Raw genomic sequence first — 23,957 nt, 5'->3', positions numbered from 1 at the left:
CGTAAAATCGAGCAAAAAATTCGATTTACGGGCGTACGTGCAAAGTCTAACACCCAAAACACGGAGAGGTCGAATTCAAAACCAACGGCTATAAGTGTAAAATTTACACTTATAACCGGGTACAAGGACGAACAAACCGAATCTACTCGGATTCAAACTCCTCGGAGGTCGAAATGGTCGACCTAGGAGGAGGGACGTCACGTATGGACGTCTAACGTCTACCCGATGCGTTCAACACCACCGCATCGGGAGCACTTTAAACTAACTACGCGCGAAAGGGACCTCCACCGAAATTCCAAGTGTTAGACTTACCAAGTCCAGAGTCCACCAGCAAGCCGAACGCACTGAACACTGCACCACTCACGGACACAGCACGCGCGACGCGGATGATAACGCGACACTCCGGTGAGCGAGTCGGAAAAACACAAAGTAAAATGACACTTAAAGCTACTGACGGAGAAGATCAAGTGTGTGGGTTTAATGGTTAAAAGAATATATCTGATCTTTGGAAACTCTTATTGAGCCGGTCCCAGAGGCACTGCAATACTGGGTCGACTCGCGGCGGAGGTGGAGCAAGCCCCAGCGGTCCGCCTTTTTCCAAAAATCAGGTTAATATTCTGACTCCTAATGAGGAGTGTATCAGATATTAAGCTGATAAGAACAGATAAGACGTTTATTTAACAATTAATGTTCCCCCGGGGCCGAAGCCCCAGGGGTATACACTTGTTTTACAGGATAATTCGTGTTATTTCCGCACAAATTCAATCACAAAATATATATATATATTACATAGGATAGTGCTGTGTGGGACAAGTCCCTAAAGCGTCCAATGTGAATGTAACAGATTTTTAGTTAGGTGAACATTGCATCGTTCAATAAGTTATCGCAATATATCAACAAACATCGTGACACAAGGCACGGTTTAACAAATCAACTTTTCGATAAAATGTCAATATAATAACATAGATGTAAAGTATAGAATATAGGGAAAAAAAATATATAATTAGTGTATAAATAATATATCCTCTTCAGCATAGTATGACGCGTAGCACGATGGACTCAATGGATTCAGAGCATCAGTGTGCGGATATACGCCTTACTGCAGTCACTCGAGTAGGGTCAAGAGGTACTAGCCGCCGCCGAGAGGCCCCGAGAAACAGTAATTAGAGCTCAGGTTGTAATAGAATAAAATAAGACAATAAATGCAGTAAAATAAGATAGAGTGATAGAGTCAGATGGAATAAAATAGTACCTGGTACAGTGGAGCAAGGTACGCGCATAAGAAATAAGAAGGAAGCATTGAAAGGCGAAATGAGAAAGAATAGATTATTATGAGATAAAACAGCATAGAATGAGTAAACTAACTAAAATAAAATAGAGTCTGATAGGTAAAATAAGTAGATAGATAGAATAAAATACAATATAATAGAGTCCAATGAAATAAGATAAACTAAAGTAGAATGAACAAGGTAAGTTAAATAGATAAATAAATAGGGTAAGTTAAGTTAAGTTAATTTAGTTCCCATTTCGCGTGGAGGCAATAAGAGCGCGAACCATCACAATAAAACCGAACAAAATAGAATAAATTAATATAGTAAATTAAAATGAACCCGAGCTTACTCCAGACCCTCGCGGCCAGTCCTCTCCGCCCGCAGATGTGGAGGCCCTAAGGATCCGCAGGCGACACCGCCCCAGGGACGCGGGCGCCTCCACTGCTCCCGCTCAGCGCCGCCGATGTCGACTCCGCCTCAGACGTACCCCGTGGAGCCCGGTACTGACGCACCCCGGATACATGCTCCACGTAGATATCTCTGGACCAGGCTATTGTCTCAGATATCATGAGACGCCTCATCAGCGCTGCATAACGCTGAGAGACGCGCAGCAGGTCCAGGACAAACTCGTTCCCCGGGTCCCACGCGCCCAGGGCGCCGACGACGAACGCATCTACGTGGACTCGGTAGCCGCGCCTCCGCAATGATTCGGCGAGGGGCTGATACTTACGTATCTTCGCCATCCTCGCCTCCTCAATTGCCTCGAGAGTGTTCTCGAAAGGCACGGCCACGTCGACCACGACGATGTTTTTCGACAGCCCGTGCTCCACGACGATGTCGGGACGCAGGGCTGCCAGCTCGCCGTCGACTCCCGGGACGCGCTTATTGACCCGGAGCTCCCCTGGCAGACGGGCAGCCGCCACGAGCCTATGAACGAGGTTGTCATGCCGCAGCTGCCGGGCAGCGGAGTGAGGACCGCAGTGGGAGAGCACGTGGGGAAGGCCCTCGAACTCATGCCCGCAACGCCGGCAACGCTTGTCACCGGTCCCCCACCGACGTGCTCCATTTAGCGGCAACACGTCGAGGCGGGCCCGGTGAACGAAGCGCCAATCAGCGAAGCGGACAAACCCCCCGGTGCGCAGAAAGTGGTTACTGACCGCGCAACGGGAGGTCGCGTCGAAAACCTTCCCCTGGTCGGGCTTCCGAAGAAGCCTTTCCAGGTAGCACTCTCCCACTGCTGCCCTCAGTCTCCGCGTGACTTGGCCCTTGGCAGCAGGCGGCACAACAACGCTACGCCCATTCCGGGAGCGACAAACGACCGAGAGTTCTTCACGAACCTCGTCCCATCTCCAACTAAATCCCAGCCGCGCACATGAACGAATCCCGACGTTCCTTACTCGCGACCAGAACGAAGCCCGGCCCGCCGATGGCCTCGCCATCTCGCCCGACAAAGAGCCGGAGAGATAGTCGGCAAGGCCCCTGCTCCCAAGGGTCCGACCGGCCTTCTCCCGCACGGCGTCACACAGCGCTGACCTGGCCAAGTCCGCAACGACCGGATCGCTCGCATTCAATAACCTGAACGCGTGCGACACGGCCGCCACGTCGGCCAGATCCACCAGCGGGAGAAGGCCGCACCCACCCCAAGCGGGGGGGATATAGACCAGCTCCGCACTGGCACGCTGCGGGAGGTGCAACCACCTCTTTACCGTGCGTTTGATGACCCTGTCGGCATCGGCTAAAGCGGTTCTTCGCACGTGGCCTCCCCTGAACGCGAAATCGAGGCGTGGCAACAAGAATGTCGCCACGGTCTCGATTTTTTGCCAGGGGGCGAGCAGGGAATCGTCGACCGCGCGAAGATCTACTAGTAAGGCTTGGATCGTCGGATACGGGGTTTGGTCGATCCGAACCCCGGTCGGCACTCCCAGATGCTCGTAACTCTGCCCCTCCGACAGGGCAGGCACGAGTCCCCCGACTAGACGGAACTCGGTGCTAGCGACCCTCCCGTCCCCTCTAATGTGCAGGGTTGCACACTTCGAGGGGTTGAAGGAGAGCCCCAGCTGCCGAGCCGTCCCCTCTGCTGCTTGCAACAGCCTTCCCATTCCGTCGACGGATGACGCGACGAGTGCCACGTCGTCTGCGTACGCCAGGGCTGTCACCTTATGCCCTCTCACACTCAGACCCTCCACCGAGTCCACGGCCCCGCGAACCATGGCCTCAATGGAAAGGTCGAATAGGATCGGGCTAAGTGGGCAGCCCTGCCTCACCCCCGACTTCATGGGGATCCAGGGCGTGTACCCTTCAGCGGTACGGACCCGCGTCGCCACGCCGTCGTAAAGGCTGGCGACGATGTTGATGAGCGGCCGGGGAGCGCCGGCACCGGCCAGCGAATCGATGATGGTGGCGTGGGGAACCGAACCGAAAGCGTTGGCCAGATCCAACCACGCCACCACCACCTCCCTACGCTGCTTACGAGCGGCAGCCATGGCCTGCTGAAGCACAAAGTTGTGCTCCAGACAGCCTTCGAAGGGCAAGAAGCCCTTCTGTGCTTGGCTGAGCCGCTTGTTGACTACGGCCCAACGAGTGAGCCGATCGGCGACGACCGCCGCGAAGAGCTTGGGGGTGACATCACCCAGGGCGATAGGCCTCCAATTCGATAGGTCCTCGCGATCACCCTTCTTGAAAAGGAGGACGGTGTTGGACTTTTTCCAGCGCCCCGGAATCTTCTCCATGCGGCGGCAGGTGTTGAATACCGCCGTAAGGAGGACCGCTCCTGGGTCCCCCCTCCGTAGGTCACCATAGGTCAGACCGTCGGGTCCGGCGGAAGAAGCAAGCTTCATCCGCTTTAACCGACGGCTGACCTCGGCTTCCGTGAAGGGGGAAACCAGGGCATCGTTCGACTCAGTGGTCGGGTCCTCCCCATAGAGAGAGGGAAGGCTACCAGGGCGGGCTCGGAGCGAGTAAACGTTCGTAAAGTGCTCCTGGACCCGTTCCAGGGGCACACTGCAATGGGGAGATTCTCCGGCGAGAATCTCCCGCACCGCGCGCTTCCGATCCGCCCTGAAAAGACGTTGGATTCGGGTAGCCTCCCCTACGCGATCCGGGACGCTGGGAGGGCCATCGCTCACCATCGAATTGGCCACATCACCCCGACGCCCCTCACTCCCCGCGACTGGCCGGCGCCGACCGGCCCCCCCGTTGGAGGCGGCACTCCGTGCGCCAGCCCCGGGTCCCGCGGCCCTCCGCCCCTGAAAGTACTCGTCCACCTTCGTGGCGAGCGCCTCCAGTTGCTCGGGTGATCCCACCCCCTCCGCGAAGGCCACTAACCGCGCCCTTGCGGCAACGTCCACCTCCCGGCGTCCCCTAGATCGGGGTCTACCGGTTGGTGGCGCGCCGGACGCAGCGTCGCGACCTCCACCTCGGGGATGGGGCACCCTAGATTGCCGCGGGGCCCGAGGCTGAGACGCCCCGCCTACCCGCTCGCAAGCAGCCGGGAAGCCCGATGTCGCTGTCCCGCGCCGCCGCCCCACGGTCGCTGCAGGTGCACGACCGCCTCTGGTACCCGCGCGATACCCACGTGTCGCACTCACCGGGTGGCTTTCCCGAATGCTCGACGGGGCCGTCCTCACCGGAGCCTCCACGACGACGCTGCCCCGGGATGATGACGCGGGCGGGTCCCGCGCGCCTCCACACCTGCACACACAAACACACCCCCGGTTTCGCCCGGGGGAGTCAATAATTTGTTCAAAATTGACCGGGCTAGACGCCCGGTCAGTCAATGGATAAAATCTATTTTCAGACAATAAATTATCTAAGTTGAGGCCCCCCTCCACCTCCCTGGGGAGCCTCGGTGACCTTCGAGTGGAGGGACCGGTTCCCTCCACCCGCGGGGACGGCTGCCTTGGGGCCTCCTCTTCCCCCGACGAATCCGTGGTGGAGGTAATGGTGCGGTCCACCCACCGCCTTCTCGCCGCTCCTGGTGTTGGTCCAGTCCGTCCCCTCGCGGCGCTCGTGTGGCTGTTCCTGCTGCTGCTGCCACTGCTGCTGCTGCTGCTGCCGCTACTGCCAATGCAGCGGCGCCTCCGTCTGGTCGTCCGGGCCGGTCCCTCCTCGTGGACGGCCGCCGGCGCTCTCTCTTCGTCCGACGATGACGACGAAGATTCCCGTATGGTGGGGAGGGGCCTGGGCGAAGGTAGGGACCTCCTCTTCTCGGTCCCCTCCCCACGCGCCTCCACCCGAAGGGACACCCCGGTGGTCTGGGTGTCCCCTCTGCCCCCCGGAGGGGACAGGCGTCCCCGGATAGGCCTCTTCGCAGACGACCCGGGCGGGAGGGACGTCGCCCGAGTCGTCCTGGCTGGCGGGGTGGAGGCGCGGCCCGTGGCTGGCGGCGTCCGCGCCGCGACGGTGACCGCCAAAGGTGACACGACGGCCACCGTCATAATTGGAGAGCCACGGACCGTGGTCGTCATCGTCGTGGTTGTTAATGTGGCCGGAGCGCTGCAGGGCGTAGGTGGAGGGCCCTGCAGTGGTGGTGTCGCTGGGGGGGCGCTGGAGGTGGTGGACGCGCCCCCCATTCTCTTCGCTGCCGCCCGCGTTATCCTGGGCAACGCGGGCGGGAGAGACGTAGCTCTGGTGTTTCTTGACACCACCGCCGCTCCAGCCACGGCGGACGGGCTGCCCCGGGTGACCTCCGCGAAGGTGGTGGTTGGGGTCACTTTCCTTGACGGTAGTATTCTTCTGGGCGGGTCGGGTTGGGGAGGCTCGGTCGACGCCCGCCTCTTCCTCCCAGCTGCTGCGGGCGCCGCCGGGCTCTTCTTCCCCCTTGCGGGGGCAGGGGGCGTGGTGGATTTGCCCCCTGATGTCCTCCCCTTGGGCCCCGACCCGCTGCTGGTCCTCGATGCATTGGGGCTCGCCTCGTCCGCGGAGGAGCGCCGGCTTCGTTGGAATAGCGCCGCGAGGGTGACGGTGCTCCTCGTTGCGGCGCTGGAACCCACTGTCGTTGTTGTTGTTGTTGTTGGGGTCCTTGATGCTGTCGTCCCGGCGGTGGGTGGACGAGTTCCTCGCCGGGGTTGCGTGGTGGTGGCTCTGGTCCTTGTTGACGAAGTGGAGGAGGCCCCTTTCGTTGTCGTCTTAGCTGCAGTGTAAGCAGTCGTCCCCGATACTCTAGAAGTTGTGGTACGAGTATTAGTTACTGTTGTTGTTGTCTTTGTTGAAGTGGAGGCACACGTTGTAGTGCCCCCACAGGTCACCGGGGACGCCCCCAGAGGGGGAAAAGAGGCCTCGTTCTCGGTGGAGAACGCCTCCACCGCGTCAACGGGTCGCGACTCGGCAACGCTATCGCCGGGCGTTGCGCGGGCGGCACTCCCTGCAAGGGAGTTGTGTCTAACGGGGACACACGGACCCCCGGTGGCTGGGTGACGGACCTGGTGGTGCGCCTTCACCTTCTTCAGCGCATACGCGCTGTCGTCGGCGAAGCCGCACTCAGCGCAGGTCCACCTTTTAATCGCACCGGGGTGATGTAATTTTAGGTGTTTAAATAAATCCGTGTGTCTCAGATAGACACACGCTCCCTTTCTGCACACCGTTCTGCCTACAAAGCAGAAGGGGCAGGGAAATTCGGCAGGGAACGGGTAAAGCAGCTTCACCACGCACTCAATATTACTAGAGTTATTGCTGCTATTACCCGCCATCGTGAAGATAGTGTCGCAACGCAACACACGGCTCGTCTAATAAAATAATAAGTCGAACCAATAAAACAATACGCTCACCGGAGCAAACACAAACGGTTAACGGTCGATCGAGACGAACACGTAAGACAAGGGACAATAATAAATAAGTATATACACTAGAGGAGACAAGGGACAACGCGAACGCGAACGCGATTAAATAAATATCTTAATACAGATTAACGGCGAAACGGAATCTAATAAACTACAATAAAATAAAATAAAATAATATAAAACAATTCCGCTGTGCCCGGTGGACACAGCCCCGCACGAACGAACCGTGCTTCGCGTACGTGCCTAGCAACCGCAAACGGTTTAACTTTTCACGATACACTCCACACGGCCTGGAAAACTCCGGAAACGCGACGTATCGAGTTACACGGGGTGTAAAGGGCCTCCGTGTACCCCGATCTCTTGATTAAACAAATGGACGGTGATTTTAATTAATCTAAAGCTGCTATTTCGCAGCGACGACCCGTAAAATCGAGCAAAAAACTCGAATTACGGGTGTACGTGCAAACAGTCTAACACCCAAAACACGGAGAGGTCGAATTCAAAACCAACGGCTATAAGTGTAAAGTTTACACTTATAACCGGGTATAAGGTCGAACAAACCGAATCTACTCGGATTCAAACTCCTCGGAGGTCGAAATGGTCGACCTAGGAGGAGGGACGTCACGTATGGACGTCTAACGTCTACCCGATGCGTTCAACACCACCGCATCGGGAGCACTTTAAACTAATCACGCGGAAGGGACCTCCACCGATATTCCAAGTGTTAGACTTACCAAGTCCGAAGTCCACCAGCAAGCCGAATGCACTGATCACTGCACCACACACGGACACAGCACGCGCGACGCGGATGATGACGCGACACTCCGGTGAGCGAGTCGAACACAGGTTAAAACGAATACTTATAGCTACTGACGGAGAAGATCAAGTGTGTGGGTTTAATGGTTAAAAGAATATATCTGATCTTTGGAAACTCTTATTGAGCCGGTCCCAGAGGCACTGCAATACTGGGTCGACTCGCGGCGGAGGTGGAGCAAGCCCCAGCGGTCCGCCTTTTTCCAAAAATCAGGTTAATATTCTGACTCCTAATGAGGAGTGTATCAGATATTAAGCTGATAAGAACAGATAAGACGTTTATTTTAGCAATTAATGTTCCCCCGGGGCCGAAGCCCCAGGGGTATACACTTATTTTACAGAATAATTCGCATCGCTTCCGCACGAATTTAGTTATATATCATTTATAATATAAGGCTTGCGGGAGAAAGTTTTTTCCGCGTCCATTACGAGCGTACCCCTATTACAATGAGGTGAGAATTATAACATTCAATAAATTGAGTACATATAATAACAACCGTGTTACATGAGGCACGGATCGGTAAATTAATTTAACACCAAAGTAACAATATAATAAGATAGTATATACAAAGTATAAAGCATATTTTATATATATAACATTTATAAGAATTTGGCACACCATGTATCACGCAGCACTTGAAAGCCTAGAGCAGAGCATCAATGTGCGGATATACGCCTCATCCTAGTCATACGAGTCCGGTTGGGAGGTATTAGGCGCCATCAATCGGTCCAGAGCAGCAAGAATAAATTAGGCAGAAATAAATAGTTTAATTAATTAATGCATTGTCTAAATCAGAAGAATGATTCGCACTAAATGAGTAAAATAATAGTGTAAAATAATAAAATAGTGCAATCATAATTTAATTGACACCCACAGGCGCGTAGAACAAAGAAGAGTGAACATAAAATAGGCTACTGCAGTAAAATGCGATAGTATAAGTTAGTGGTTAAAATTTACGATAAATGTCCAAACAGTAAAACAGAATAAGATAACAGTCAGATAAGGTAAAATAGGATACAGTAAAATATAAAAGAATATCATACAGTACAAATTATAAATTAATTAATAAAGTCCTTCACCGACTGTGTCTAGGCGCCATTAATCTCTTAGTGTGGAGGCTATGTATATAGAAAAAGAAAAGGAATAAGAAAAAGAAAATAAAGAAAATAAAGAAAGTAAAGCAAAGAAAGGAAAAGAAAAGAAAGCTCACTCCAGACCATATCGACACACTCTCCCAACCCAGGTGTGGAGGCACTAAGGATCCGCAGGCGGCACCACCCCAGGGACGCGGGCGCCTCCACTGCTCCCGCTCAGCGCCGCCGATGTCGACTCCGCCTCAGACGTACCCCGTGGAGCCCGGTACTGACGCACCCCGGATACATGCTCCACGTAGATATCTCTGGACCAGGCTATTGTCTCAGATATCATGAGACGCCTCATCAGCGCTGCATAACGCTGAGAGACGCGCAGCAGGTCCAGGACAAACTCGTTTCCCGGGTCCCACGCGCCCAGGGCGCCGACGACGAACGCATCTACGTGGACTCGGTAGCCGCGCCTCCGCAATGATTCGGCGAGGGGCTGATACTTACGTATCTTCGCCATCCTCGCCTCCTCAATTGCCTCGAGAGTGTTCTCGAAAGGCACGGCCACGTCGACCACGACGATGTTTTTCGACAGCCCGTGCTCCACGACGATGTCGGGACGCAGGGCTGCCAGCTCGCCGTCGACTCCCGGGACGCGCTTATTGACCCGGATCTCCCCTGGCAGACGGGCAGCCGCCACGAGCCTATGAACGAGGTTGTCATGCCGCAGCTGCCGGGCAGCGGAGTGAGGACCGCAGTGGGAGAGCACGTGGGGAAGGCCCTCGAACTCATGCCCGCAACGCCGGCAACGCTTGTCACCGGTCCCCCACCGACGTGCTCCATTTAGCGGCAACACGTCGAGGCGGGCCCGGTGAACGAAGCGCCAATCAGCGAAGCGGACAAACCCCCCGGTGCGCAGAAAGTGGTTACTGACCGCGCAACGGGAGGTCGCGTCGAAAACCTTCCCCTGGTCGGGCTTCCGAAGAAGCCTTTCCAGGTAGCACTCTCCCACTGCTGCCCTCAGCCTCCGCGTGACTTGGCCCTTGGCAGCAGGCGGCACAACAACGCTACGCCCATTCCGGGAGCGACAAACGACCGAGAGTTCTTCACGAACCTCGTCCCACCTCCAACTGAATCCAAGCCGCGCACAAGAACGAATCCCGACGTTCCTTACTCGCGACCAGAACGAAGCCCGGCCCGCCGATGGCCTCGCCATCTCGCCCGACAAAGAGCCGGAGAGATAGTCGGCAAGGCCCCTGCTCCCAAGGGTCCGACCGGCCTTCTCCCGCACGGCGTCACACAGCGCTGACCTGGCCAAGTCCGCAACGACCGGATCGCTCGCATTCAATAACCTGAACGCGTGCGACACGGCCGCCACGTCGGCCAGATCCACCAGCGGGAGAAGGCCGCACCCACCCCAAGCGGGGGGGATATAGACCAGCTCCGCACTGGCACGCTGCGGGAGGTGCAACCACCTCTTTACCGTGCGTTTGATGACCCTGTCGGCATCGGCTAAAGCGGTTCTTCGCACGTGGCCTCCCCTGAACGCGAAATCGAGGCGTGGCAACAGGAATGTCGCCACGGTCTCGATTTTTTGCCAGGGGGCGAGCAGGGAATCGTCGACCGCGCGAAGATCTACTAATAAGGCTTGGATCGTCGGATACGGGGTTTGGTCGATCCGAACCCCGGTCGGCACTCCCAGATGCTCGTAACTCTGCCCCTCCGACAGGGCAGGAACGAGTCCCCCGACTAGACGGAACTCGGTGCTAGAAACCCTCCCGTCCCCTCTGATGTGCAGGGTTGCACACTTCGAGGGGTTGAAGGAGAGCCCCAGCTGCCGAGCCGTCCCCTCTGCTGCTTGCAATAGCCTTCCCATTCCGTCGACGGATGACGCGACGAGTGCCACGTCGTCTGCGTACGCCAGGGCTGTCACCTTATGCCCTCTCACACTCAGACCCTCCACCGAGTCCACGGCCCCGCGAACCATGGCCTCAATGGAAAGGTCGAATAGGATCGGGCTAAGTGGGCAGCCCTGCCTCACCCCCGACTTCATGGGGATCCAGGGCGTGTACCCTTCAGCGGTACGGACCCGCGTCGCCACGCCGTCGTAAAGGCTGGCGACGATGTTGATAAGCGGCCGGGGAGCGCCGGCGCCGGCCAGCGAATCGATGATGGTGGCGTGGGGAACCGAACCGAAAGCGTTGGCCAGATCCAACCACGCCACCACCACCTCCCTACGCTGCTTACGAGCGGCAGCCATGGCCTGCTGAAGCACAAAGTTGTGCTCCAGACAGCCTTCGAAGGGCAAGAAGCCCTTCTGTGCTTGGCTGAGCCGCTTGTTGACTACGGCCCAACGAGTGAGCCGATCGGCGACGACCGCCGCGAAGAGCTTGGGGGTGACATCACCCAGGGCGATAGGCCTCCAATTCGATAGGTCCTCGCGATCACCCTTCTTGAAAAGGAGGACGGTGTTGGACTGCTTCCAGCGCCCCGGAATCCTCTCCATGCGGCGGCAGGTGTTGAATACCGCCGTAAGGAGGACCGCTCCTGGGTCCCCCCTCCGTAGGTCACCATAGGTCAGACCGTCGGGTCCGGCGGAAGAAGCAAGCTTCATCCGCTTTAACCGACGGCTGACCTCGGCTTCCGTGAAGGGGGAAACCAGGGCATCGTTCGACTCATTGGTCGGGTCCTCCCCATAGAGAGAGGGAAGGCTACCAGGGCGGGCTCGGAGCGAGTAAACGTTCGTAAAGTGCTCCTGGACCCGTTCCAGGGGCACACTGCAATGGGGAGATTCTCCGGCGAGAATCTCCCGCACCGCGCGCTTCCGATCCGCCCTGAAAAGACGTTGGATTCGGGTAGCCTCCCCTACGCGATCCGGGACGCTGGGAGGGCCATCGCTCACCATCGAATTGGCCACATCGCCCCGACGCCCCTCACTCTCCGCGACCGGCCGGCGCCGACCGGCCCCCCCGTTGGAGGCGGCACTCCGTGCGCCAGCCCCGGGTCCCGCGGCCCTCCGCCCCTGAAAGTACTCGTCCACCTTCGTGGCGAGCGCCTCCAGTTGCTCGGGTGTTCCCACCCCCTCCGCGAAGGCCACTAACCGCGCCCTTGCGGCAACGTCCACCTCCCGGCGTCCCCTAGATCGGGGTCTACCGGTCGGTGGCGCGCCGGACGCAGCGTCGCGACCTCCACCTCGGGAATGGGGCACCCTAGATTGCCGCGGGGCCCGAGGCCGAGACGCCCCGCCTACCCGCTCGCAAGCAGCCGGGAGGCCCGATGTCGCTGTCCCGCGCCGCCGCCCCACGGTCGCTGCAGGTGCACGACCGCCTCTGGTACCCGCACGACATCCACGTGTTGCACTCACCGGGTGGCTTTCCCGAATGCTCGACGGGGCCGTCCTCACCGGAGCCTCCACGACGACGCTGCCCCGGGATGATGACGCGGGCGGGTCCCGCGCGCCTCCACACCTGCACACACAAATACACCCCCGGTTTCGCCCGGGGGAGTCAGTAATCTGATCAAAATTGACCGGGCTAGACGCCCGGTCGGTCAAAGGATAAAATCTATTTTCTAACAATAAATTATCTAAACTGAGGCCCCCCTCCTCCTCCCTGGGGAGCCTCGGTGACCTTCGGGTGGAGGTAACCGGGGCCTCCACCCGCGGGGACGGCTGCCTTGGGGCCTCCTCTTCCCCCGACGAGTCCGTGGTGGTTATGGTACGGTCCACCCACCGCCTTCTCCTCGCCGCTCCTGGTGTCGTGGATGTCCGTCCCCTCGCGGCGCTCGTATGGCTGTTCCTGCTGTTGTTGCTGCTGCTGCTACTGCTGCTGCTGCTGCTGCTGCCGCTGCTGCCTATGCAGCGGCGCCTCCGCCTTGTCCGGGCCGGTCCCTCCTTGGGAGCGGCCGCCGGCGCTCTCTCATCATCCGACGATGACGACGATGATGACTCATGGATGGTGGGGAGGGGCCTGGGCGAAGGTAGGGACCTCCTCTTCTCGGTCCCCTCCCCACGCGCCTCCACCCGAAGGGACACCCCGGTGGTCTGGGTGTCCCCTCTGCCCCCCGGAGGGGACAGGCGTCCCCGAATGGGCCTCTTCGCGGACGACCCGGGCGGGAGGGACGTCGCCCGAGTCGTCCTGGCTGGCGGGGTGGAGGCGCGGCCCGTGGCTGGCGGCGTCCGCGCCGCGACGGCGACCGCCGTAGGTGTTGTGACGGCCGCCGTCATTATAGGCGAGCCACGGACCGATGTCGTCACCGTGGTTGTTGTAAGGGTGGCCGGAGCGCTGCAGGGCGTAGGTGGGGGGCCCTGCAGTGGTGGTGTCGCTGGGGGGGCGCTGGAGGTGGTGGACGCGCCCCCCATCCTCTTCGCTGCCGCCCGCGTTATCCTGGGCAACGCGGGCGGGAGAGACGTCGCTCTTGTACTCCTTGACACCACCGCCGCTCCAGCCACGGCGGACGGGCTGCCCCGGGTGACCTCCGCGAAGGTGGTTGTGGGGGTCACCCTTCTTGACGGAAGAATTCGTCGGGGCGGGTCGGGTTGGGGAGGCTCGGTCGACGCCCGCCTCTTCCTCCCAGCTGCTGCGGGCGCCGCCGGGCTCTTCTTCCCCCTTGCGGGGGCAGGGGGCGTGGTGGTAGAGCCCCCTGAAATCCTCCCCTTGGGCCCCGACCCGCTGCTGGTCCTGGTGGAGTTGGGGCTCGCCTCGTCCGCGGAGGAGCGCCGGCTTCTTTGGAATAGCGCCGCGAGGGTGACGGAACTTCGTGTTGCGGCGCTCGAGCCCACCGTGGTAGTAGTCGTAGTAGTAGTAGTGGTGGCTCTCGTTGTCCTTGTCGTTTTCCCGGCGGTGGGTGGACGAGCTCCTCGCCGGGGTTGCGTGGTGGTGGTTGCATTTATCCTCGTTGACTTGGTGGAGGAGGCCCCCGTCGTAGTCGTCTTGGTTGCAATAGAAGCAGCCGTCCCCGATACTCTAGAAGCAACAGATCGCGTATTCAATATAATTGTCGGTGTTGTTGTTGTTGTTGTTGTTGTTGCTGTTTTTGTTGTAGTGGAGGCACAGGTCGTCGTGCCCCCACAGGTCACCGGGGACGCCCCCAGAGGGGGAAAAGAGGCCTCGTTCTCGGTGGAGAACGCCTCCACCGCGTCAACGGGTCGCGACTCGGCAACGCTATCGCCGGGCGTTGCGCGGGCGGCACTCCCTGCAAGGGAGTTGTGTCTAACGGGGACACACGGACCCCCGGTGGACGGGTGTTTTGTTTGGTGGTGCGACTTCACACGCTTCAGTGCATACGCACTTTCGTCGGTGAAGCCGCACTCACCGCACACCCACCTTTTGATCGCACCGGGGTGATGGATCTTTAAATGTTTGAATAGATCCGTGTGTCTCAGATAGACACACGCTCCCTTTTTGCACACGGTTCTGCCAAGGTAGCAGAACGGGCAAGGAAATTCTGCCGGGAACGGGTAATGCAGCAACACCACGCGCTCACTATTACTATTTGTACTATCGTTTTTGCTGCTATTACCCGCCATCGTGAAGATAGTGTCGCAACGCAACACACGGCTCGTCTCAATAAAATTATGAGTTAAAATAATAAAACAATACGCTCACCGGAGCAAACACAGACGGTTAACGGTCGATCGAAACGAACACGTAAGACAAGGGACAATAATAAATAAGTATATACACTAGAGAAGACAAGGGACAACGCGAACGCGAACGCGATTAAATAAATATCTTAATACGGATTAACGACGAAACGGAATCTAATAGAATAAAATAAAATAAAATAAAATAATATAAAACAATTCCGCTGTGCCCGGTGGACACAGCCCCGCACGAACGAACCGTGCTTCGCGTACGTGACCAGCAACCGCGACGGTTTAACTTTTCACGACACTCCACACGGCCTGGAAAACTCCGGACCGCGACGTATCGAGTTACACGGGGTGTAAAGGGCCTCCGTGTACCCCGATCTCTTGATTAAACAAATAAAACGGTGAATTTAATTAATCTAATAGCTGCTATTTCGCAGCGACGACCCGTAAAATCGAGCAAAAAATTCGATTTACGGGCGTACGTGCAAACAGTCTAACACCCAAAACACGGAGAGGTCGAATTCAAACCCAACGGCTATAAGTGTAAAGTTTACACTTATAACCGGGTACAAGGACGAACAAACCGAATCTACTCGGATTCAAACTCCTCGGAGGTCGAAATGGTCGACCTAGGAGGAGGGACGTCACGTATGGACGTCTAACGTCTGCCCGATGCGTTCAACACCACCGCATCGGGAGCACTTTAAACTAATCACGCGAGAAGGGACCTCCACCGAAATTCCAAGTGCCAGACTTACCAAGTCCAGAGTCCACCAGCAAGCCGAACGCACTGATCACTGCACCACACACGAGCACAGCACGCGCGACGCGGATGATAACGCGACACTCCGGTGAGCGAGTCGAACACAGGTTAAAACGAATACTTATAGCTACTGATGGATAAATCAAAGTGCGTGGGTTTGACTAGATAAAAACTGATCTTTGGAAAAGGCTTATTGAGCCGGTCCCAGAGGCACTGCAATACTGGGTCGACTCGCGGCGGAGGTGGAGCAAGCCCCAGCGGTCCGCCTTTTTCCAAAAATCAGGTTAATATTCTGACTCCTAATGAGGAGTGTATCAGATATTAAGCTGATAAGAACAGATAAGACGTTTATTTTAGCAATTAATGTTCCCCCGGGGCCGAAGCCCCAGGGGTATACACTTATTTTACAGAATAATTCGCATCGCTTCCGCACGAATTTAGTTATATATCATTTATAATATAAGGCTTGCGGGAGAAAGTTTTTTCCGCGTCCATTACGAGCGTACCCCTATTACAATGAGGTGAGAATTATAACATTCAATAAATTGAGTACATATAATAACAACCGTGTTACATGAGGCACGGATCGGTAAATTAATTTAACACCAAAGTAACAATATAATAAGATAGTATATACAAAGTATAAAGCATATTTTATATATATAACATTTATAAGAATTTGGCACACCATGTATCACGCAGCACTTGAAAGCCTAGAGCAGAGCATCAATGTGCGGATATACGCCTCATCCTAGTCATACGAGTCCGGTTGGGAGGTATTAGGCGCCATCAATCGGTCCAGAGCAGCAAGAATAAATTAGGCAGAAATAAATAGTTTAATTAATTAATGCATTGTCTAAATCAGAAGAATGATTCGCACTAAATGAGTAAAATAATAGTGTAAAATAATAAAATAGTGCAATCATAATTTAATTGACACCCACAGGCGCGTAGAACAAAGAAGAGTGAACATAAAATAGGCTACTGCAGTAAAATGCGATAGTATAAGTTAGTGGTTAAAATTTACGATAAATGTCCAAACAGTAAAACAGAATAAGATAACAGTCAGATAAGGTAAAATAGGATACAGTAAAATATAAAAGAATATCATACAGTACAAATTATAAATTAATTAATAAAGTCCTTCACCGACTGTGTCTAGGCGCCATTAATCTCTTAGTGTGGAGGCTATGTATATAGAAAAAGAAAAGGAATAAGAAAAAGAAAATAAAGAAAATAAAGAAAGTAAAGCAAAGAAAGGAAAAGAAAAGAAAGCTCACTCCAGACCATATCGACACACTCTCCCAACCCAGGTGTGGAGGCACTAAGGATCCGCAGGCGGCACCACCCCAGGGACGCGGGCGCCTCCACTGCTCCCGCTCAGCGCCGCCGATGTCGACTCCGCCTCAGACGTACCCCGTGGAGCCCGGTACTGACGCACCCCGGATACATGCTCCACGTAGATATCTCTGGACCAGGCTATTGTCTCAGATATCATGAGACGCCTCATCAGCGCTGCATAACGCTGAGAGACGCGCAGCAGGTCCAGGACAAACTCGTTTCCCGGGTCCCACGCGCCCAGGGCGCCGACGACGAACGCATCTACGTGGACTCGGTAGCCGCGCCTCCGCAATGATTCGGCGAGGGGCTGATACTTACGTATCTTCGCCATCCTCGCCTCCTCAATTGCCTCGAGAGTGTTCTCGAAAGGCACGGCCACGTCGACCACGACGATGTTTTTCGACAGCCCGTGCTCCACGACGATGTCGGGACGCAGGGCTGCCAGCTCGCCGTCGACTCCCGGGACGCGCTTATTGACCCGGATCTCCCCTGGCAGACGGGCAGCCGCCACGAGCCTATGAACGAGGTTGTCATGCCGCAGCTGCCGGGCAGCGGAGTGAGGACCGCAGTGGGAGAGCACGTGGGGAAGGCCCTCGAACTCATGCCCGCAACGCCGGCAACGCTTGTCACCGGTCCCCCACCGACGTGCTCCATTTAGCGGCAACACGTCGAGGCGGGCCCGGTGAACGAAGCGCCAATCAGCGAAGCGGACAAACCCCCCGGTGCGCAGAAAGTGGTTACTGACCGCGCAACGGGAGGTCGCGTCGAAAACCTTCCCCTGGTCGGGCTTCCGAAGAAGCCTTTCCAGGTAGCACTCTCCCACTGCTGCCCTCAGCCTCCGCGTGACTTGGCCCTTGGCAGCAGGCGGCACAACAACGCTACGCCCATTCCGGGAGCGACAAACGACCGAGAGTTCTTCACGAACCTCGTCCCACCTCCAACTGAATCCAAGCCGCGCACAAGAACGAATCCCGACGTTCCTTACTCGCGACCAGAACGAAGCCCGGCCCGCCGATGGCCTCGCCATCTCGCCCGACAAAGAGCCGGAGAGATAGTCGGCAAGGCCCCTGCTCCCAAGGGTCCGACCGGCCTTCTCCCGCACGGCGTCACACAGCGCTGACCTGGCCAAGTCCGCAACGACCGGATCGCTCGCATTCAATAACCTGAACGCGTGCGACACGGCCGCCACGTCGGCCAGATCCACCAGCGGGAGAAGGCCGCACCCACCCCAAGCGGGGGGGATATAGACCAGCTCCGCACTGGCACGCTGCGGGAGGTGCAACCACCTCTTTACCGTGCGTTTGATGACCCTGTCGGCATCGGCTAAAGCGGTTCTTCGCACGTGGCCTCCCCTGAACGCGAAATCGAGGCGTGGCAACAGGAATGTCGCCACGGTCTCGATTTTTTGCCAGGGGGCGAGCAGGGAATCGTCGACCGCGCGAAGATCTACTAATAAGGCTTGGATCGTCGGATACGGGGTTTGGTCGATCCGAACCCCGGTCGGCACTCCCAGATGCTCGTAACTCTGCCCCTCCGACAGGGCAGGAACGAGTCCCCCGACTAGACGGAACTCGGTGCTAGAAACCCTCCCGTCCCCTCTGATGTGCAGGGTTGCACACTTCGAGGGGTTGAAGGAGAGCCCCAGCTGCCGAGCCGTCCCCTCTGCTGCTTGCAATAGCCTTCCCATTCCGTCGACGGATGACGCGACGAGTGCCACGTCGTCTGCGTACGCCAGGGCTGTCACCTTATGCCCTCTCACACTCAGACCCTCCACCGAGTCCACGGCCCCGCGAACCATGGCCTCAATGGAAAGGTCGAATAGGATCGGGCTAAGTGGGCAGCCCTGCCTCACCCCCGACTTCATGGGGATCCAGGGCGTGTACCCTTCAGCGGTACGGACCCGCGTCGCCACGCCGTCGTAAAGGCTGGCGACGATGTTGATAAGCGGCCGGGGAGCGCCGGCGCCGGCCAGCGAATCGATGATGGTGGCGTGGGGAACCGAACCGAAAGCGTTGGCCAGATCCAACCACGCCACCACCACCTCCCTACGCTGCTTACGAGCGGCAGCCATGGCCTGCTGAAGCACAAAGTTGTGCTCCAGACAGCCTTCGAAGGGCAAGAAGCCCTTCTGTGCTTGGCTGAGCCGCTTGTTGACTACGGCCCAACGAGTGAGCCGATCGGCGACGACCGCCGCGAAGAGCTTGGGGGTGACATCACCCAGGGCGATAGGCCTCCAATTCGATAGGTCCTCGCGATCACCCTTCTTGAAAAGGAGGACGGTGTTGGACTGCTTCCAGCGCCCCGGAATCCTCTCCATGCGGCGGCAGGTGTTGAATACCGCCGTAAGGAGGACCGCTCCTGGGTCCCCCCTCCGTAGGTCACCATAGGTCAGACCGTCGGGTCCGGCGGAAGAAGCAAGCTTCATCCGCTTTAACCGACGGCTGACCTCGGCTTCCGTGAAGGGGGAAACCAGGGCATCGTTCGACTCATTGGTCGGGTCCTCCCCATAGAGAGAGGGAAGGCTACCAGGGCGGGCTCGGAGCGAGTAAACGTTCGTAAAGTGCTCCTGGACCCGTTCCAGGGGCACACTGCAATGGGGAGATTCTCCGGCGAGAATCTCCCGCACCGCGCGCTTCCGATCCGCCCTGAAAAGACGTTGGATTCGGGTAGCCTCCCCTACGCGATCCGGGACGCTGGGAGGGCCATCGCTCACCATCGAATTGGCCACATCGCCCCGACGCCCCTCACTCTCCGCGACCGGCCGGCGCCGACCGGCCCCCCCGTTGGAGGCGGCACTCCGTGCGCCAGCCCCGGGTCCCGCGGCCCTCCGCCCCTGAAAGTACTCGTCCACCTTCGTGGCGAGCGCCTCCAGTTGCTCGGGTGTTCCCACCCCCTCCGCGAAGGCCACTAACCGCGCCCTTGCGGCAACGTCCACCTCCCGGCGTCCCCTAGATCGGGGTCTACCGGTCGGTGGCGCGCCGGACGCAGCGTCGCGACCTCCACCTCGGGAATGGGGCACCCTAGATTGCCGCGGGGCCCGAGGCCGAGACGCCCCGCCTACCCGCTCGCAAGCAGCCGGGAGGCCCGATGTCGCTGTCCCGCGCCGCCGCCCCACGGTCGCTGCAGGTGCACGACCGCCTCTGGTACCCGCACGACATCCACGTGTTGCACTCACCGGGTGGCTTTCCCGAATGCTCGACGGGGCCGTCCTCACCGGAGCCTCCACGACGACGCTGCCCCGGGATGATGACGCGGGCGGGTCCCGCGCGCCTCCACACCTGCACACACAAATACACCCCCGGTTTCGCCCGGGGGAGTCAGTAATCTGATCAAAATTGACCGGGCTAGACGCCCGGTCGGTCAAAGGATAAAATCTATTTTCTAACAATAAATTATCTAAACTGAGGCCCCCCTCCTCCTCCCTGGGGAGCCTCGGTGACCTTCGGGTGGAGGTAACCGGGGCCTCCACCCGCGGGGACGGCTGCCTTGGGGCCTCCTCTTCCCCCGACGAGTCCGTGGTGGTTATGGTACGGTCCACCCACCGCCTTCTCCTCGCCGCTCCTGGTGTCGTGGATGTCCGTCCCCTCGCGGCGCTCGTATGGCTGTTCCTGCTGTTGTTGCTGCTGCTGCTACTGCTGCTGCTGCTGCTGCTGCCGCTGCTGCCTATGCAGCGGCGCCTCCGCCTTGTCCGGGCCGGTCCCTCCTTGGGAGCGGCCGCCGGCGCTCTCTCATCATCCGACGATGACGACGATGATGACTCATGGATGGTGGGGAGGGGCCTGGGCGAAGGTAGGGACCTCCTCTTCTCGGTCCCCTCCCCACGCGCCTCCACCCGAAGGGACACCCCGGTGGTCTGGGTGTCCCCTCTGCCCCCCGGAGGGGACAGGCGTCCCCGAATGGGCCTCTTCGCGGACGACCCGGGCGGGAGGGACGTCGCCCGAGTCGTCCTGGCTGGCGGGGTGGAGGCGCGGCCCGTGGCTGGCGGCGTCCGCGCCGCGACGGCGACCGCCGTAGGTGTTGTGACGGCCGCCGTCATTATAGGCGAGCCACGGACCGATGTCGTCACCGTGGTTGTTGTAAGGGTGGCCGGAGCGCTGCAGGGCGTAGGTGGGGGGCCCTGCAGTGGTGGTGTCGCTGGGGGGGCGCTGGAGGTGGTGGACGCGCCCCCCATCCTCTTCGCTGCCGCCCGCGTTATCCTGGGCAACGCGGGCGGGAGAGACGTCGCTCTTGTACTCCTTGACACCACCGCCGCTCCAGCCACGGCGGACGGGCTGCCCCGGGTGACCTCCGCGAAGGTGGTTGTGGGGGTCACCCTTCTTGACGGAAGAATTCGTCGGGGCGGGTCGGGTTGGGGAGGCTCGGTCGACGCCCGCCTCTTCCTCCCAGCTGCTGCGGGCGCCGCCGGGCTCTTCTTCCCCCTTGCGGGGGCAGGGGGCGTGGTGGTAGAGCCCCCTGAAATCCTCCCCTTGGGCCCCGACCCGCTGCTGGTCCTGGTGGAGTTGGGGCTCGCCTCGTCCGCGGAGGAGCGCCGGCTTCTTTGGAATAGCGCCGCGAGGGTGACGGAACTTCGTGTTGCGGCGCTCGAGCCCACCGTGGTAGTAGTCGTAGTAGTAGTAGTGGTGGCTCTCGTTGTCCTTGTCGTTTTCCCGGCGGTGGGTGGACGAGCTCCTCGCCGGGGTTGCGTGGTGGTGGTTGCATTTATCCTCGTTGACTTGGTGGAGGAGGCCCCCGTCGTAGTCGTCTTGGTTGCAATAGAAGCAGCCGTCCCCGATACTCTAGAAGCAACAGATCGCGTATTCAATATAATTGTCGGTGTTGTTGTTGTTGTTGTTGTTGTTGCTGTTTTTGTTGTAGTGGAGGCACAGGTCGTCGTGCCCCCACAGGTCACCGGGGACGCCCCCAGAGGGGGAAAAGAGGCCTCGTTCTCGGTGGAGAACGCCTCCACCGCGTCAACGGGTCGCGACTCGGCAACGCTATCGCCGGGCGTTGCGCGGGCGGCACTCCCTGCAAGGGAGTTGTGTCTAACGGGGACACACGGACCCCCGGTGGACGGGTGTTTTGTTTGGTGGTGCGACTTCACACGCTTCAGTGCATACGCACTTTCGTCGGTGAAGCCGCACTCACCGCACACCCACCTTTTGATCGCACCGGGGTGATGGATCTTTAAATGTTTGAATAGATCCGTGTGTCTCAGATAGACACACGCTCCCTTTTTGCACACGGTTCTGCCAAGGTAGCAGAACGGGCAAGGAAATTCTGCCGGGAACGGGTAATGCAGCAACACCACGCGCTCACTATTACTATTTGTACTATCGTTTTTGCTGCTATTACCCGCCATCGTGAAGATAGTGTCGCAACGCAACACACGGCTCGTCTCAATAAAATTATGAGTTAAAATAATAAAACAATACGCTCACCGGAGCAAACACAGACGGTTAACGGTCGATCGAAACGAACACGTAAGACAAGGGACAATAATAAATAAGTATATACACTAGAGAAGACAAGGGACAACGCGAACGCGAACGCGATTAAATAAATATCTTAATACGGATTAACGACGAAACGGAATCTAATAGAATAAAATAAAATAAAATAAAATAATATAAAACAATTCCGCTGTGCCCGGTGGACACAGCCCCGCACGAACGAACCGTGCTTCGCGTACGTGACCAGCAACCGCGACGGTTTAACTTTTCACGACACTCCACACGGCCTGGAAAACTCCGGACCGCGACGTATCGAGTTACACGGGGTGTAAAGGGCCTCCGTGTACCCCGATCTCTTGATTAAACAAATAAAACGGTGAATTTAATTAATCTAATAGCTGCTATTTCGCAGCGACGACCCGTAAAATCGAGCAAAAAATTCGATTTACGGGCGTACGTGCAAACAGTCTAACACCCAAAACACGGAGAGGTCGAATTCAAACCCAACGGCTATAAGTGTAAAGTTTACACTTATAACCGGGTACAAGGACGAACAAACCGAATCTACTCGGATTCAAACTCCTCGGAGGTCGAAATGGTCGACCTAGGAGGAGGGACGTCACGTATGGACGTCTAACGTCTGCCCGATGCGTTCAACACCACCGCATCGGGAGCACTTTAAACTAATCACGCGAGAAGGGACCTCCACCGAAATTCCAAGTGCCAGACTTACCAAGTCCAGAGTCCACCAGCAAGCCGAACGCACTGATCACTGCACCACACACGAGCACAGCACGCGCGACGCGGATGATAACGCGACACTCCGGTGAGCGAGTCGAACACAGGTTAAAACGAATACTTATAGCTACTGATGGATAAATCAAAGTGCGTGGGTTTGACTAGATAAAAACTGATCTTTGGAAAAGGCTTATTGAGCCGGTCCCAGAGGCACTGCAATACTGGGTCGACTCGCGGCGGAGGTGGAGCAAGCCCCAGCGGTCCGCCTTTTTCCAAAAATCAGGTTAATATTCTGACTCCTAATGAGGAGTGTATCAGATATTAAGCTGATAAGAACAGATACTACACTTTGATCTTAGCCATCAGGCCGAGAAGCGATGCTTTTACAACGTTTAAAACATCTTTATGTACCATACAGGGTGTCTATACGCTCGCGAGAAGCGGTAGACCTCGCCCGACGCGTAGCGGTGGACTTCGGAATTATCGGTTCCGTGGTATTTTTCACTATCTTACAATGAGTATTAGCACACATATATTGATGCTTAGGGGTTTCTTTTGCTGTAAATAATAAGAAAATATATTATTAATTACGTATGGAAACTGAAAATGATTAGCGTATTGAAAAAAATTGAAAAATTTTGAAAATTTGTTTGTGGTACTTTTTACTTAAAATCTATATTAAAACTACCTCTATTGTGTATATTGTACATATATATTCATCTATTTATTTTTATAATACAGTGGATATTAATGTTACTTTACATTTTCTATATTAAAGAAAAATAAAACAGTATGTACGTATAATGTGCGGTAACCTAATATCGATTAGTTTTGATGTCGCATTGACTGAGTCGGTAATGTAGGGTGAAAATACGAATCTTTTGTTTATAAAATAAGAGAATAAGTAGAGTAATAAATAAAAGTTTTTTTCAACAATAATTCCGTATTTTCTCAAAATTTTATACTTAAAACCAGAATACACATATGCTCGTATAAACTTGCTTCTGTATTTTCATCACTAGTTATCTCAAATAAGTTTGTAATATTTATTGAAATATTTATAGTTAAAGTACAGAGAACATTTAATGGTGAAGTTAATTTTCAAGTGAATGAATGATTTTATAATTGAATTAATACATTGTTTATTCT

General features: G+C 56.5%; 1 non-coding gene and 3 pseudogenes across 1 annotated transcript; all 4 read right to left on the bottom strand.

Annotated features, from left to right (window-relative positions):
- Window positions 1-513: 513 nt before the first annotated feature.
- LOC143430058 (U2 spliceosomal RNA) lies at window positions 514-691 on the bottom strand (annotated as a pseudogene).
- A 7,289-nt stretch (window positions 692-7,980) lies between these two features.
- On the bottom strand, window positions 7,981-8,187 carry LOC143430060 (U2 spliceosomal RNA; annotated as a pseudogene).
- A 7,301-nt stretch (window positions 8,188-15,488) lies between these two features.
- On the bottom strand, window positions 15,489-15,695 carry LOC143430059 (U2 spliceosomal RNA; annotated as a pseudogene).
- A 7,301-nt stretch (window positions 15,696-22,996) lies between these two features.
- LOC143430057 (U2 spliceosomal RNA) lies at window positions 22,997-23,187 on the bottom strand. Its single transcript, XR_013102598.1, has one exon. It is a non-coding gene; the product is annotated as a U2 spliceosomal RNA (small nuclear RNA).
- Window positions 23,188-23,957: the final 770 nt, after the last annotated feature.

The sequence above is a fragment of the Xylocopa sonorina genome, chromosome 12 (assembly GCF_050948175.1).
Source record: "Xylocopa sonorina isolate GNS202 chromosome 12, iyXylSono1_principal, whole genome shotgun sequence".
NCBI lineage: Eukaryota > Metazoa > Arthropoda > Insecta > Hymenoptera > Apidae > Xylocopa > Xylocopa sonorina.
This window is presented reverse-complemented; position numbering and strand designations above follow the sequence as displayed.